General features: G+C 44.5%; 1 long non-coding RNA gene across 1 annotated transcript; it reads right to left on the reverse strand.

The window, feature by feature from the left end:
• Nucleotides 1-12,638: 12,638 nt before the first annotated feature.
• LOC310819075 lies at nt 12,639-13,270 on the reverse strand. Its single transcript, XR_014554753.1, has 3 exons — nt 13,099-13,270; nt 12,851-12,952; nt 12,639-12,720 (listed from the first exon to the last, which is right to left on the reverse strand). It is a non-coding gene; the product is annotated as an uncharacterized lncRNA (long non-coding RNA).
• Between the last annotated feature and the right edge of the window lie 205 nt (nt 13,271-13,475).

The raw sequence follows: 13,475 nt of genomic DNA on the forward strand, positions 1-13,475 counted from the left end.
TTGTCGAGCTAAAAAATAAAAATACATATAGAACCACATACAAACATATATAGACAGTATATACACACAATAACATTTTGAAATATAATTATTCATACTAATAATAAAGTCGTGAAGTAGTTCATTATTGAGGAGGGATGGCCAGAATAAAATAAAAATAAATTGTCAGATGGAAACAGCTCACACAGCCAATGGTCAGTCACATCCTCTCTGAAGCTCAGGGCAGAGTAGGGCAGGGAGTATTAAACATCTGGTGTGTGTGTGTGTGTGTGTGTGTGTGTGTGTGTGTGTGTGTGTGTGTGTGTGTGTGTGTGTGTGTGTGTGTGTGTGTGTGAGCTGGTGGTCTCATATCTGCCCTGAGGGGGTATTTAGCCCACCCTGCACTCTGTGATAGTATTACATGAGGCGATCCGAAGGTGGATTAAACCTGAACTTGCATAATACCAAATCGCCTTGGCTAATGGATCAGCCGTTTCGAGCACCGATTTTGATGACATTTTGCATGCCTGCTCACCATGCCAATGTCTACACATCCCCAGAATCTTGTAAACATTAGTTCAGCTGTTTTTATTTAACAGGTACCCAAAACAATTTGCATACAAATTACATTTTGGGGGTTTTTGCCACTGCTAGTCCAATTTCTACAATACTGATTACGTTGATGTAGCTTTCGGTCAGTGTATAATGTCAATGGGTAATGTCTCAGCTTTGAGGCAAAGTTAAAAGTTTGTCGATAATATGGTTTCTATTAAATGTATAAAATGTCGCGTTCATGTGCCCATAGATAATGAGTGGTGAAGAACACAATGTTAACTGTTTTGATGAATGCTAACGAAGGCAAACATTCTAATTAGCTGTTGAAAGATGAGCTGCCTTCTCCCACGCCACACGGCACAAGTTAGCACCTGGTGTGAATGGATGGATGGATCACAGTTGGCCACAATATTCACTGAGGTCAATTCAATGAACGCAAATATATAGTAAACACTATGTAGTTAAGGTTTGACTAAATCTATTTCAGTTCAGTAGATATAGCACAGCTATAGGACACGTTATCACAGCTAGCTAGCGAGCTAAGTTTTGCCTACGAATAGCTAAGTAGCCTAAAGGGGTGACATTGCTGAAAGAAGGTGCCTTTTCTACTGTAGGATAACCATTTATGCCCTATAAGCCAGGAATCTAGCTTGCTAGCCACGGTATTTCCTATGGAAATTCAAGGGGCAGCTGTTGTGAAGGACTCACGATTCCACTCCTGCATGTCCCCATCACCTGTGGCCACACCCCCTCCTGACTCAACACACCTGTGGCCACACACCCCCGACTCACACACACATGTGGCCACCCCCCCCCCCCGACTCACACACACATGTGGCCACACCCCCTCCTGACTCAACACACCTGTGGCCACACCTTCTCCTGACAACTCAACACACCTGCCCTCATTTCCCTTATTAGCTTAAAATTCCGTTAAATCAGTCTGTTCTCCCTCCCGTCCTCTGTCAGGCGGTGAGCTGCTGTGCACACAGGGCAATATGATCGTTTTTCCATTATGTAATGTTGTGTGTAACGCTAATCTGTATATGAATTTATGTTAAATCTAGCCTGGTCATTGCTTTCTTTGTTTGGCTAGTTTTTTGTGTTACCGGTCCAGTATATCCTACCTCTGTTTCATGGCCTTGTAAGGCAGGCATGTCTTATGTTGCATTCTGTCATGTCATGTGAGGTGTTGTTGACCCTTTTGTGTCTTCCCAGAACCTACGTTACGTTTCGTTGTCCCAGGGCCTGCTAGACCCTAGCCTAGAACCGGACTCTGTTACGGTGCTTTCCAAACGCTCCTCCGCAAGTCCTCCTTTTCAGTACGGTATCGTCTTGTTTGTCTTGTCTTCATAGCTGTGTATGGCAGAGAATCCAGAGCTCACTCAGGGAGAAAACAAACTCCACCAACCTAGGTTGTGTGGCGATACAATTATGTTGTTCATGCAGAATATATAAATCATTATCTTGGGAGAAAACAGGAAATGAGAATGAGAAAATTAGGCTTTTCGAGAGAAGCTTTGTATTCTAATCAACCTGCCCAGTGGTGAGTACATGTTGTTTGTACAGTAGACCAAGATAGCGACAACAATATTGCAGCTCTCTATACAATTAGCTGTGTGCTGGAACACCTTGTTAGTGCAACCTTGTTCACTTAAATATGGTAGTTTTTGTTCTTAAATATGGTATCTAGCCTACAGTACACCATATAAATACTTATATGCATATCATTAAGGATAGTCATATCAATACTCATAGTATTTATAAAGTTGATTTGTTTTCTTTGCTGTGTGGTTGGTTCGTCTCAGTCTTTGCATCCATCCCACATTTAGACCTGGTTCGAAAATAGTATTTGAAATATGTTCAAATACTTTGAGGTGCAGTTGATTTAGTTTGCTCGGTGCGCGGGGTGGGCACTTTTCAGAGATGATGTCATTGGTTCCATGACAACCCAGTTCCGCCGGGCACGAAGAAATCAAGCGCGTTTCAAAGAAGTGTATTGACCCAGTCAGGTCTGTAGCCACACATGGCTGTCACTGCGATGTGGCCCTCTGAGGAGATGGCCGTTTTACTTTATCACCACTGTAAGGATTAAGGAATTTGATTACTCTTTAAATCTGTTTTAAAGACTTGAGTTTAGACTCTTACTGCGGTTTGATGAGATTATCCTCTGTTTCTAGCTCAGGAGAAATTCAATCATACAGCTGGAGGTGTTTGCAAGGTCAAGATGTCAGGTTGCATTTGCAGTCGTCAGTCCTAAGCAGTCGATTCTGTTCCAGTTAAGGTGCAGTGCATCTGAGATTGACTTATGGGCCTGGTGCCAGGGTGACTCTGCTGAACTTGGAGTGTGTTATTGGCTGTTTGGCAGCAGTGCAGAAGGCTGTTAGCAAGCATGTTCGACAAAATAGCAATTACACACACACACGCACGCACGCACACACACACACGCACACACACACACACACACACACACACACTCACAAACACAGGCTTGCACGCACACACTCAGGCTTACACACACACACACACACACACACACCACACCACACCACACCACACCACACCACACCACACCACACATACACACCACACCACACCACACTACACCACACACACACACTATCACAATAATAAGAACAGTTGCTAACGCATTTGCAAGCAAAACAAGCACACACACACACACACACACACACACACACACACACACACACAAAAGATTTCGTGGCACATTGACCTTTTAGCACGTCACACGGGTCTACTGTATTGAATTTCCCAGAGACCCAGAGTACGCCACTTTGTCACACAGCATCACACATAGACCCTCAACAGTACAGGTTGTTCTCCACCATCCCACTCTGAATAAAACATGAATGGGAATATCAGATTGAAAATAGCTGTGTTGCACCAGGCACTCTAGTGCTGCTATGAGTCCTCTCAGAGAAAGAGAGAGAGAGAGAGAGAGAGAGAGAGAGAGAGAGAGAGAGAGAAAGAAAGAGAGGCAGGCGTCAGCCATGAAAGGCAGAGAGAGACTGCACTCCTCCCTTCTCTCTCTCTATCCTCCAGTACTCTCCACTCTTTCCTTCTATCTCTCTCTCTCTCTCTCTCTCTCTTCCTCTCTCACTTCTGAGAATGTGGGAGAGGCTCAGACAGCTGTAATGTGCTTTCCACGCACCCCGCTGAGAAACAATGCCTTCTGCAAAAGCCTCCCAAGCTGGGAAAAGCTGTGTGACGATGCAGCTATTGATCATATTTATAGTCGATGTGGCAGAATGTAGGGACGGGGTGTGTGTGTGTGTGTGTGTGTGTGTGTGTGTGTGCACGGCTGTGTCTGTGTGTGCACGGCTGTGTGTTTGTGTGTGCGCGGCTGTGTCTGTGTGTGTGTGTGTGTGTGTGTGTGTGTGTGCACGGCTATGTCTGTGTGTGTGTGTGTGTGTGTGTGTGTGTGTCAGTGTGTGTGCGTGCATGTGTGCACAAGGATGGGGCACAGAATCCAAATGACAGCTCCACCAAAGCCAGAAGCCAATATGCTAGAGGAGGGGGAAGTTCCTACTGTACTCCTAACAGTGTGTGTGTTTTTTCTTCAGCAACACAGCCTGTTTAATTCAATCTGGAGAAAGCCCAGTGGAGCGGAATGTATTTATATCTGCCGGATACGGTGACAGACAGGGAGCATTGTTGTGAAACAATGGAGGGAAGGCATAACTGCTTGTTGGTAGTATAGCACTACAGCTTCCACAGTACACCGGCTCGTGGTGACATTTCTGCTGACTGGCAGATCTCATAGATGGAAACTCTCTACAACACTGGCACACACACACACACACACACACACACACACACACACACACACAGAATCCCTCAGGCTCAATTCAACCCAACCCGCATTGCAGTATTTTTTTGTACGAAATGCTGTATCCTATGTCATCATTTCTTCAAAGATATTCAGCAGGGTTATGGGCAGGTACACAGGTGCGTGGTATAGGACGCCAGGGTCACCGTGTCAAATACTTTCAAATACTTGTCTTGTCAGACTCCTTATTCCACTCGCGTGGTATTACAAACCGTTACATTTCAAGCGATGGACAAAACAACAAATGTATTTTGGAACATGTTCATACAATGTGGTCATTAATGTTGTGAGTCATGACAGAGTGATTACTCAGATAGTCCGTAGGCTTCTGAAGATTTATGCCAAGGGGTGGTTTCCATATATGCTTTCAGTGTGGCATGACTAGATCTAGCCAATGAGAATGCCTCGTTTGTGATGTAGTGGTTTGTGTGATGGCTCACTCATCCAGACAGCTCATTATGGGGAATGATGTGTGTGTGTGTGTGTGTGTGTGTGTATGTGTGTGTGTATGTGTGTGTGTGTGTGTGTGTGTGTGTGTGTGTGTGTGTGTGTGTGTGTGTGTGTGTGTGTGTGTGTGTGTGTCAACCCTTCAGTCAGTTATGTAAGTCGTCATTAAGCTTGGCTACTATGGGAGACACGGGTCGCTCCAGTATATACGCAGAAAGAGGATAGAGTGATTCGATGAAATTGTGTGGTTGGATCGAGTGGCTTAATTCACATTCTATTCATTTATAGCAGATGTCCCGGCATATCTGGAGCAACTTATGAATCAATGCGAGGCGGAGGGGCCCGGGCTGAGTGGATCACACTGCATATGCATTCGCCGCACGTACGCCGTCTTCAAACCACGAAAGGTTGAAATTGCGCCTTACATTGTTGTTGGTGGAGCTGTGTCAGCGTTTGGGAGTTATTGCAGCCGCACCCCCCTCCCCAGCCGCCCCCCCCCCCATACCCCTTCCTCCCCCTGAGTCCAGTTGGCCCTGGAGAGTCCTGTGTCATTAGCATTATCGTGGTTGCTTGGTTGGCGGCGACTTGGCAGCGGTGTGTCCTGTCGCCCGTGAATGAAAATTTCTGGGTGTAAGCAAGCACTTGCATAAAGCTGTGACACCCCCCCCCCCCCCCCCCCCACACACACACACACACACACACACACACCACCACCACCCCCCTCCCCTTTCATCTCAGGCAAGTGGGGAGAGGGGAGCTGAGCTCTCTTGACTGGCTGTGCCTCTCTATCCATCCATCCAAGAGAGAGAGAGAGAGAGAGAGAGAAATTGAGAGAAGGGAGAGAGAGAGAGAGACTACTGTAGCTGTGCGTGCTTTTCCCATCCCAGAGGGCCATCATGTGCCAGTTCACCTGTGAGTGATGTTGTTGTACTCAGTGGTGTTTGCTCTCGTCAGTGTGTGTGTGTGTGTGTGTGTGTGTGTGTGTGCGTGTGTGCATGTGTGTGTGTGTGTGCCCAGTGTGTGTGTGCCCAGCCCACATAGCAACAGCTCTGGCAACAGATGCAGGAAGCACAAGCTGATCATGCCAAGAGTTTCGAACTCAGAAAGCAAGATTTTTGCCAAATGCTAAAAACTGGAGTGTTAGGCCTACATTGCTGTTTTCTGACAGATAGTGTGATGATTCTATGTTTTCACTTCAGTAACTGTCACATAGCTTGCATTCACTTGGACTTGAAGCCATCCTTTATCACATTTGGAGGCTGCCTGATGCTTTTCATCAGATTGCTCTTGCCCATGCCCAAGTGGGCAACACCTTCACCGAATGTGAATCGGAACAGAAACATTTACATCTTCCCTGTATAACCATGCTTCACCACTCTACACCATGTAGAGTTTGTGCTGTGTTCACACACACAACCGCACATACACACACACACTACCGCACATGCACACACACGCTGCTATGATATAAATAGATATTTTAATTTAGAGTTACACCCATCTCTTTTGTTTTTGTCATACACACATACACACACGCACACACATTCTGGATTTTTCAGTTATTAAAGAGGTGTTAGTTTTCCCCCCAAAAGATGCTGTCTGTCACCCTCTATCACCCCGCCTGCAGCACTGTTTCTTCATTAGCACACTAATGGAAAAATCCCAAACAGAGGAATCCATCTCTTACTCTGCAGAGGCAGCCTCACTCCATAGGCAGGCGAATGGAGGGATAGGGAGGGGCTGGCTTAGGCTACTACTGTACTGCATATCTATGTGCCATTGTCTGTGATCTGAGTGGTGTTTTTACATGTTATTGTGTGCTTTGTTTAGAGTGTGTGTGTGTGTATAGTTTGTGCCTGGTTTTATGACATTACCTGTTTGTCTGTGATGTGATATTATTTTTGCAAGAGATATGTTCCATGTTTGTCATCATGGGATCTTGTCAATGCCTGTGTTAAGCGTTTCGGTTTTGGGGTATACATACTGTATTAATAAATGGCTTTAATCTTACGACATAACACTTATGTTGAATAGAACATTCTGGACTGCGTAACTAGGAAAGAAAACTATTGATAGGAGGGACCACCGTCTCCTGTCATTTCTCTCTCCACCTTTCTCCACTTAGCATATCTCTCCATTTCTTTTTTCCCTCTCTCCTACCTTATCGACTCTCCTACATGGCGAGGCGGTTGGTGAATGTTAATTTTCCAGGTTGATACCGTTCGTCTCCCCTCCTCGGACCACTGCACTGGCTCCACAGCCTGCCGATGCTACATCAGGGAGTCAGAGCAGTCTCACACATCCAAACTCCCACACTGCTGCTCGACTCAAGCATTCCCCCCACTGCACCACTCAGGTCATGAAGCTGACATGCTGTTGTTGAGATGGTTCAGAACCACTCTTCCCGCAATCAGTAATCTTGCCCGAAGACCCTGTAAAGATGCGCTAGCTCCCTGAGGTTTTAGCTTGGAGGGCTAACGTACATATCTTCCAAGCAGCAGACCCGGGTTTGAACTCCAGGTAGGTTCACATACAGTGCCTTCGGAAAGTATTCAGACCCCTTGAGTTTTTCCACATTTTGCTTTTCAGACAACATTCAGCTGATATACAGTATCATAGAGTATTTGAGGTCTGTAATGTGTGTTGTGTAGAGTACTGTAGTCATGTTGAACCAGCCGTGGGTGTCTACACAATCGTATGACCTTTATTTATCCTGGTAGGTTATTGAGAATACATTCTCTTCTACAATACCAACCTGGCCAAGAGGGGGAAATCTAGTAGTCTGGCAAGGGATGGACCTACTGAAACCTATCTAATAGTACACACAGTATCATGTCTGCATTTCAAAGAGCCCCCCCCCCCCCATCCCTGTGAGCCTTTCTCTTTGCGACATAGGGACACATTATAAATATTATAATGTTTCCATGCAGGACAGCTTGGCTAATGTTTCCACAGGGGAGTATGGGGCTGCCGTCCTTTCCACAGATACTTAACAACCACCGGAGGGAGGTTTTTATAGAGAAGCTTCATAAAGATTTAAAGGGTAGGACAGTGTTTCATCTCTGTGTGCACTTTAAAAGAACATTCAATGGCTTTGGTTATGATAGACTTGTGTCTGCTGGTCCTGGCAATCTTTACTTCATCATTCTCATTTGAGTGCATCATTCTCAATGTGTCTTCAACGCTGTCATGAGGACAGACTTCAAGGTCAAGTAAGGGAGATGAGTGTGTCCCGTGTTTTGGAAAAAGGGACTCTGCGTTCCTTGTGACCTTGGTTTTGGGATGTCATGGAAAAAAGTAAATCAGAGGTGACTTTCCTGAAAGCTTTGTAGCACCAAGATCATCTTTTGTCCGTCCCCTACAATGGAGTAGTGGACTATGTAGTTGAAATATAAAAACAAAAAAAGAGTGATTTTGTCTCCTCACCAATTGTCCTCCCCTCAATGTTTTCATTGTGAGTTATTTATCATCCTAGCACTGTACCTTTTTAGTGATTGAGTGGCTGCCTTTGTGAAATAATTGTGCTCTTCACATCCCCACTGAAATCTCATGGCCGTCATTATCTGAGAATACGGGAGGCTGAATTAGTTTACAATGCTTAGACTCTGGTTATAGAAGGCCTTAGAGACTGGGGGGATGAAAATCTGCCAACCTGCAGATCTTGAGAGACAGGGAGCTGTTCACTCCCATCATGGAAACAGTTTCAGTTCATCAAAAAGGTCTTCATTGGGGTGAAATGTTCATAATGTTGTAAATAGAAATGTAATATACAGAGCTGACACTACACCCTATTCGACATGCCAGACAGTCATGCATGTTCTACCCAGCACATATCTGAACATTCATGTTCCACCCTCCTGAACAGGCCCCTGGTCCTGCCAAACAGGACATGGTGTAGCACTACTGCTCTCTGGTGGAGAACATACGCTGTTGCAACATTGAATTGATAAATCCAAATATTTTTGAGAGGTCCAACCTACTTCACCTAACATGCCATTGTTATATTAAAAACTCTTGGTCAGAGACCAATCCTGTTCCCCTTTTGAACGCATGCTACAGTGTAGTCAGAGGTATAAAGGCAAAACATTGTAGATGATTTATGGCATCGCATTTTCTTATTCAACGTGCCTAAATGTCTATGTGTGAGGAACAGAGCCTGAGATGTTTTGGAACATGAACAATATGTATTTAATACAGCACAACCCTCTTAAAACATTACAACACCTAGTACATTCAAGCACATTCCAGAAAACGTTATTGACTCAAACTGTAAACAGCAGGATACTGCTTCCAGTTGGACTTGAAAGCAAACATGAATACCTCATCTTTAGTGTGTTGTTAATGCCAATTGTTAATTGGTACATCAAGCCAATTTGCAGAGATCCATGAATCAGTTGTAGTTAATCATGCTGTAACAAACATCCCTTTGTTCTCTGATGTGCCTTCAAATAGTCTTTACGGTTGAAAGCCTTATCACAACTCAAGCATTTAAATGGCTTTTCCCCAGTATGAACTGCCATGTGTTTGCTTCTTTGACTGCTCGTAGTAAAGCGTTTCTCACAAACGGTACATACATATTCCCGCTCTCCTGTGTGGCGGCGGGAATGCTGAAGCAGAGCATCCGACCTCTTGAAAGCTCGACCACATTGTGTGCATTTGTATGGTTGTTCTTCTGAGTGCTTCCGCTCATGTGCTTTTAATTGAAACCGAGTTGGGAAACCTTTCCCGCACACATCACAGAGGAATGGTTTCTGTCCAGTATGTGATAAAACATGCCTCTTCAGACATGTTATCTGATAAAACTTCTTCCCACAAGAAGAGCAGGAGAAACAATTGTCTGTGTGACGTACCATGTGTGCTTTCAGCAAGTCTTTTCTCTGGAACTGTTTTCCACAATGGGAGCATATGCACGGTTCAGCCTTTTTATGAACCTTCTGATGCTGTTTCAGATTTGTCAGAGTCATGAAACCCTTTCCACACTCACTGCAGAGGAAGGGTTTCTCTCCTGTGTGAACACGCTCATGTTGAGTCAGTTGAAATTGTGACCCGAACCTTTGCTGGCAAGTGGAGCAATGGTAAGGACTAGGAACATTTCTTTGGTGTCTGGCCAATTCACATACCCTAACAAATGTTTTCTGACAGGAGGGGCAGGGGTATGGTCCCGTAAAATTATGAGAGTAGTGCGTTTTCAAGTCCATCATCCGTGAAAAGTTATTTTCACAAATTGTGCACTTAAATACTTCTGGGCGGCTTTGGAAACACCCTATTGGGCCATTTGGGTTCTCAAGTGGGTTATTATATTGGGTCTTTGGCATATGACTGACCTCATAGTGTTTTGTTAGTGTTCGCTGTGAGCCAAACAGAAGATCACAATCAGGACACTTCAAAGTGTCACACTGAACTCTTCCTTTGTTCATTTTCTTGTGTTTCTCAAGTTGGAATGCAAAGCTGAAAGTCAACCCACATTTATCACAAGTTAGGGGAATGTGTGCTGTATCCCCCTTTTTTCTGTGTAATCTATTTCTCAGACAACCCTTTTTCCTTCCCTGGTGTCTCTTCAAATCATAGGTGGAGACAAAAGCCTTCAAACAGATAGGACACTTATAGGGGCTTTCCCCTGTGTGAGTTATTAAATGTGCTTTTATGCCCAATTTACTTCGACAAGTCTTATGGCATAAATGGCATGTGAGGGAATCAAGAGTTGCATGAGAAGATGTTCCTGGGATGGCAAGAGCATATGGGGTTGGTGGGATCTGGGTGAAAGAGCTGAGAGTCTGGGAAATCTCAGAAACATTTTCCTCTGACTTGGTGCCTTCCTTGCTGCAAACAGTCATTAGAGGCCGTTGTGGACTGATATGGTCTTGAATATCTAAGGTTCTCTCTTCACACTTGTTTTTCAGGTGTTTCTGCAAGTCCTGATGGGACTCAAAACTCTTCCCACAGAGTGAGCAAAGGAATAGAGGACCTTCCTCTATGGCGGATGAGTCTTCATTATTTGCATTACTTGCATCAGTAGGCAAAAGCCTCTTGGATCTCTTTTTCCTTCTTTGTTTTATCCAAAAAATATCCTTTCCAGGTGGTGTGTTTTGGGGTGCAGCGCTTGAGGTCAAGGGAATCTCCTGATTTCCCACAGAGCTGTTCTTCTCTGGATGACCAGTCCATGGTTGGTTAGTCTCCTCACATACATTCTGTTGATGCTTCTCAAAGTCCTCATATTGTTCAAAGTCTTGCCCACATTCAGGGCACCGGTACAGGGTCGGTTCAGTGTGAGATCGCATGTGTCTTGTCAAGTCCTTTGCTTCAATGAAAATCTTTCCGCATACAGAGCATGTTTTGGCACGCTTGCTTCTTTTAGGGGACTGCCCCAATGTATGTAATGGGTCGGGAGGTAATGAATGCTGGCATAGGATGTCAGAGGGCTCACCACTTACTTCACTGTGCTCTGGGTAAACTGCCTGTATGCGACCATGCAATCTTTCTATGCTTTTCCTCCTTCTGTCAGTTTGAGGAGAACAAAAAGGTTCGTTTTCAGGTGGATCATTTCTTAAGGTCATTTCCTCATGTAAAAGCTCTACCACTACAGAAGGTCCTACATTGTCGTTAAAGGACACATTTTCTCCATCTGAAGGCTCAACAACTAACTCAACATGAGCCACATCAGGTTGCTCTCTCTCGGTCACGACGCCATCTTGCGCTGTAGAAGTGTCCCATTCAGACTCACTGCTCCATGAGGCATGGCTTGGCACTCCTCCAGCTGATGGAATGGATACAGCTTGGTGATCTGAGTCTGCTTTGTCAGTGTCAATATCCACAATCTCCAAGTGGGAGTAAGACAGAGCAGAGATGATACATTTGCCGACAGAGGATGACAGTGCTGCAAGGGAGGACAAAAAAGGAATACTTAATATTTGACACAAATAATGGATTAGCCAGGCTCTTAGCTAGCTAGAAACTGTGTATACTCCACAAAACGCTCACCGTGAACGACCATATGTCCATGATCTTTGTGGTACTGAAGAAGAGTCACCAAAGGCTGAGGATGAGACACAGACTGCACACATTCCTCCAGGACAGAGGGGGTAAGACCGAGCCAGAGTGAAGTCTGAGAAATTAGGTGAAACATTGTTTTAAATGTGCATTATATCAAATAGGCTCAAGCTCTGTCCAGAAACATCCCCTTTCCCAAGCCTCGCTCTGAGAACACTGAAGGGGAAGCTAGGTGTTGTAGAAAAGGGATAGTTCACATTGAGCTGAGCTGATTTAGTTATTAAATGATGAAGCACAGTACCTGTTCAAGGTTTGGAGCAGGAAGCAGCTTATGTAGTCTGCATAGGAACTCCCACATCAGTATCTGCAATGCTGAGTCATATTTGGGGCCATATTCCTTTGGAAAGACTTTCTAAGGAACAAGGACATTGAATCACATTGACGTGTCGTCGATGAAGATATTGAGAGAGAAAAAGAGAGAGAGAAAAAAAGTATAAATTTTCGATTGAGTATTATCATCTTTAAAAAATGTAATTCATGCCGAGGTTTGATAGTTACATAAACTAGGCCACTCAATATTCTGTAAATAGCTGGCAGAACAAGGCATGAATCCAGTGACCTTTAGTGAGACATCCAGTCAGCTATTTTGAGCCATTACAAAGAAGTCACATTTGAGAAGATACTACAGAGATGAGATAGGATCAACTAGTGACTTCATTATAATGTTAGGTCCCTTCACCTTATGTTCGATGAAATATCAGCTACAGTATGTGTGTGTCTCTTCTTAGATGATAACACACACCAACCTGGAAGAAGTATTCACTCTCATTTGAGTCTTCTAGAAGAGTTTGTACCAGCCTTGAGAAGTTCTTTTCCGATGCCTCTGCGTCTGAATCTGAAATCTACAGCAAGTGTGCATTACAGTCAGTAATGTGTGCGGGGCTAATCATCCAGTATTTAACACCAACATAGTCAGCAAATGAAATCACCTGACGTACAATCATTTGTTATTCCTCACAGAGTATCCCTCACCTCCTTTTCCCTCTTGATGATGCACGTCCTTATTCTGGTCAGGTGTGGCTGGATGCTTTGAGGGTTGGCTAAATCACCACCGCGACACAACTCGAGGACCAGCTGTTGACATACAGTGAAACAAAAAACAAAAATATTGGAGGGGGGCGACCCACCCTATGGGTGATAAGACAAGAAGCTAGTCTGTGCTCCCACCACAGATTAAGCTGCATGAAGTTATTATTATTCCAAATCCCTCCTCGTCTTACCCGTGCTCGCAGACCCATAGTAAGTTGGACTCTCTCTCTGTAAGTCATCAGCTCAGGAACTATCTCCAACACCATCGTGACAAACTCCTCCACTAACCCATAGTCCATAACATGTCCCCACTTCACAATTTGCCACAGACCTGCAGACACTAACTGCAGAGGGGGGATAAAAATCTGCAGTGACGGTAGAGGAAGAGGAAGAGGGGGACCTGAGAAGGAAGAGAGAGAGAGACATACTGTGTATAGGTACTCGCGCCAGAAGCATTAAAATCCCGGATATTTGATGCCACGCCCGTCTACTGGGGTACATTTACATTTATGGCATTTAGCAGACTCCTTTATCCAAACTAAATACAAATACATTTGTTTAAGTAAGT

This window comes from Argentina silus (genome assembly GCF_951799395.1).
Source record: "Argentina silus genome assembly, chromosome: 18".
NCBI classification, from domain to species: domain Eukaryota; kingdom Metazoa; phylum Chordata; class Actinopteri; order Argentiniformes; family Argentinidae; genus Argentina; species Argentina silus.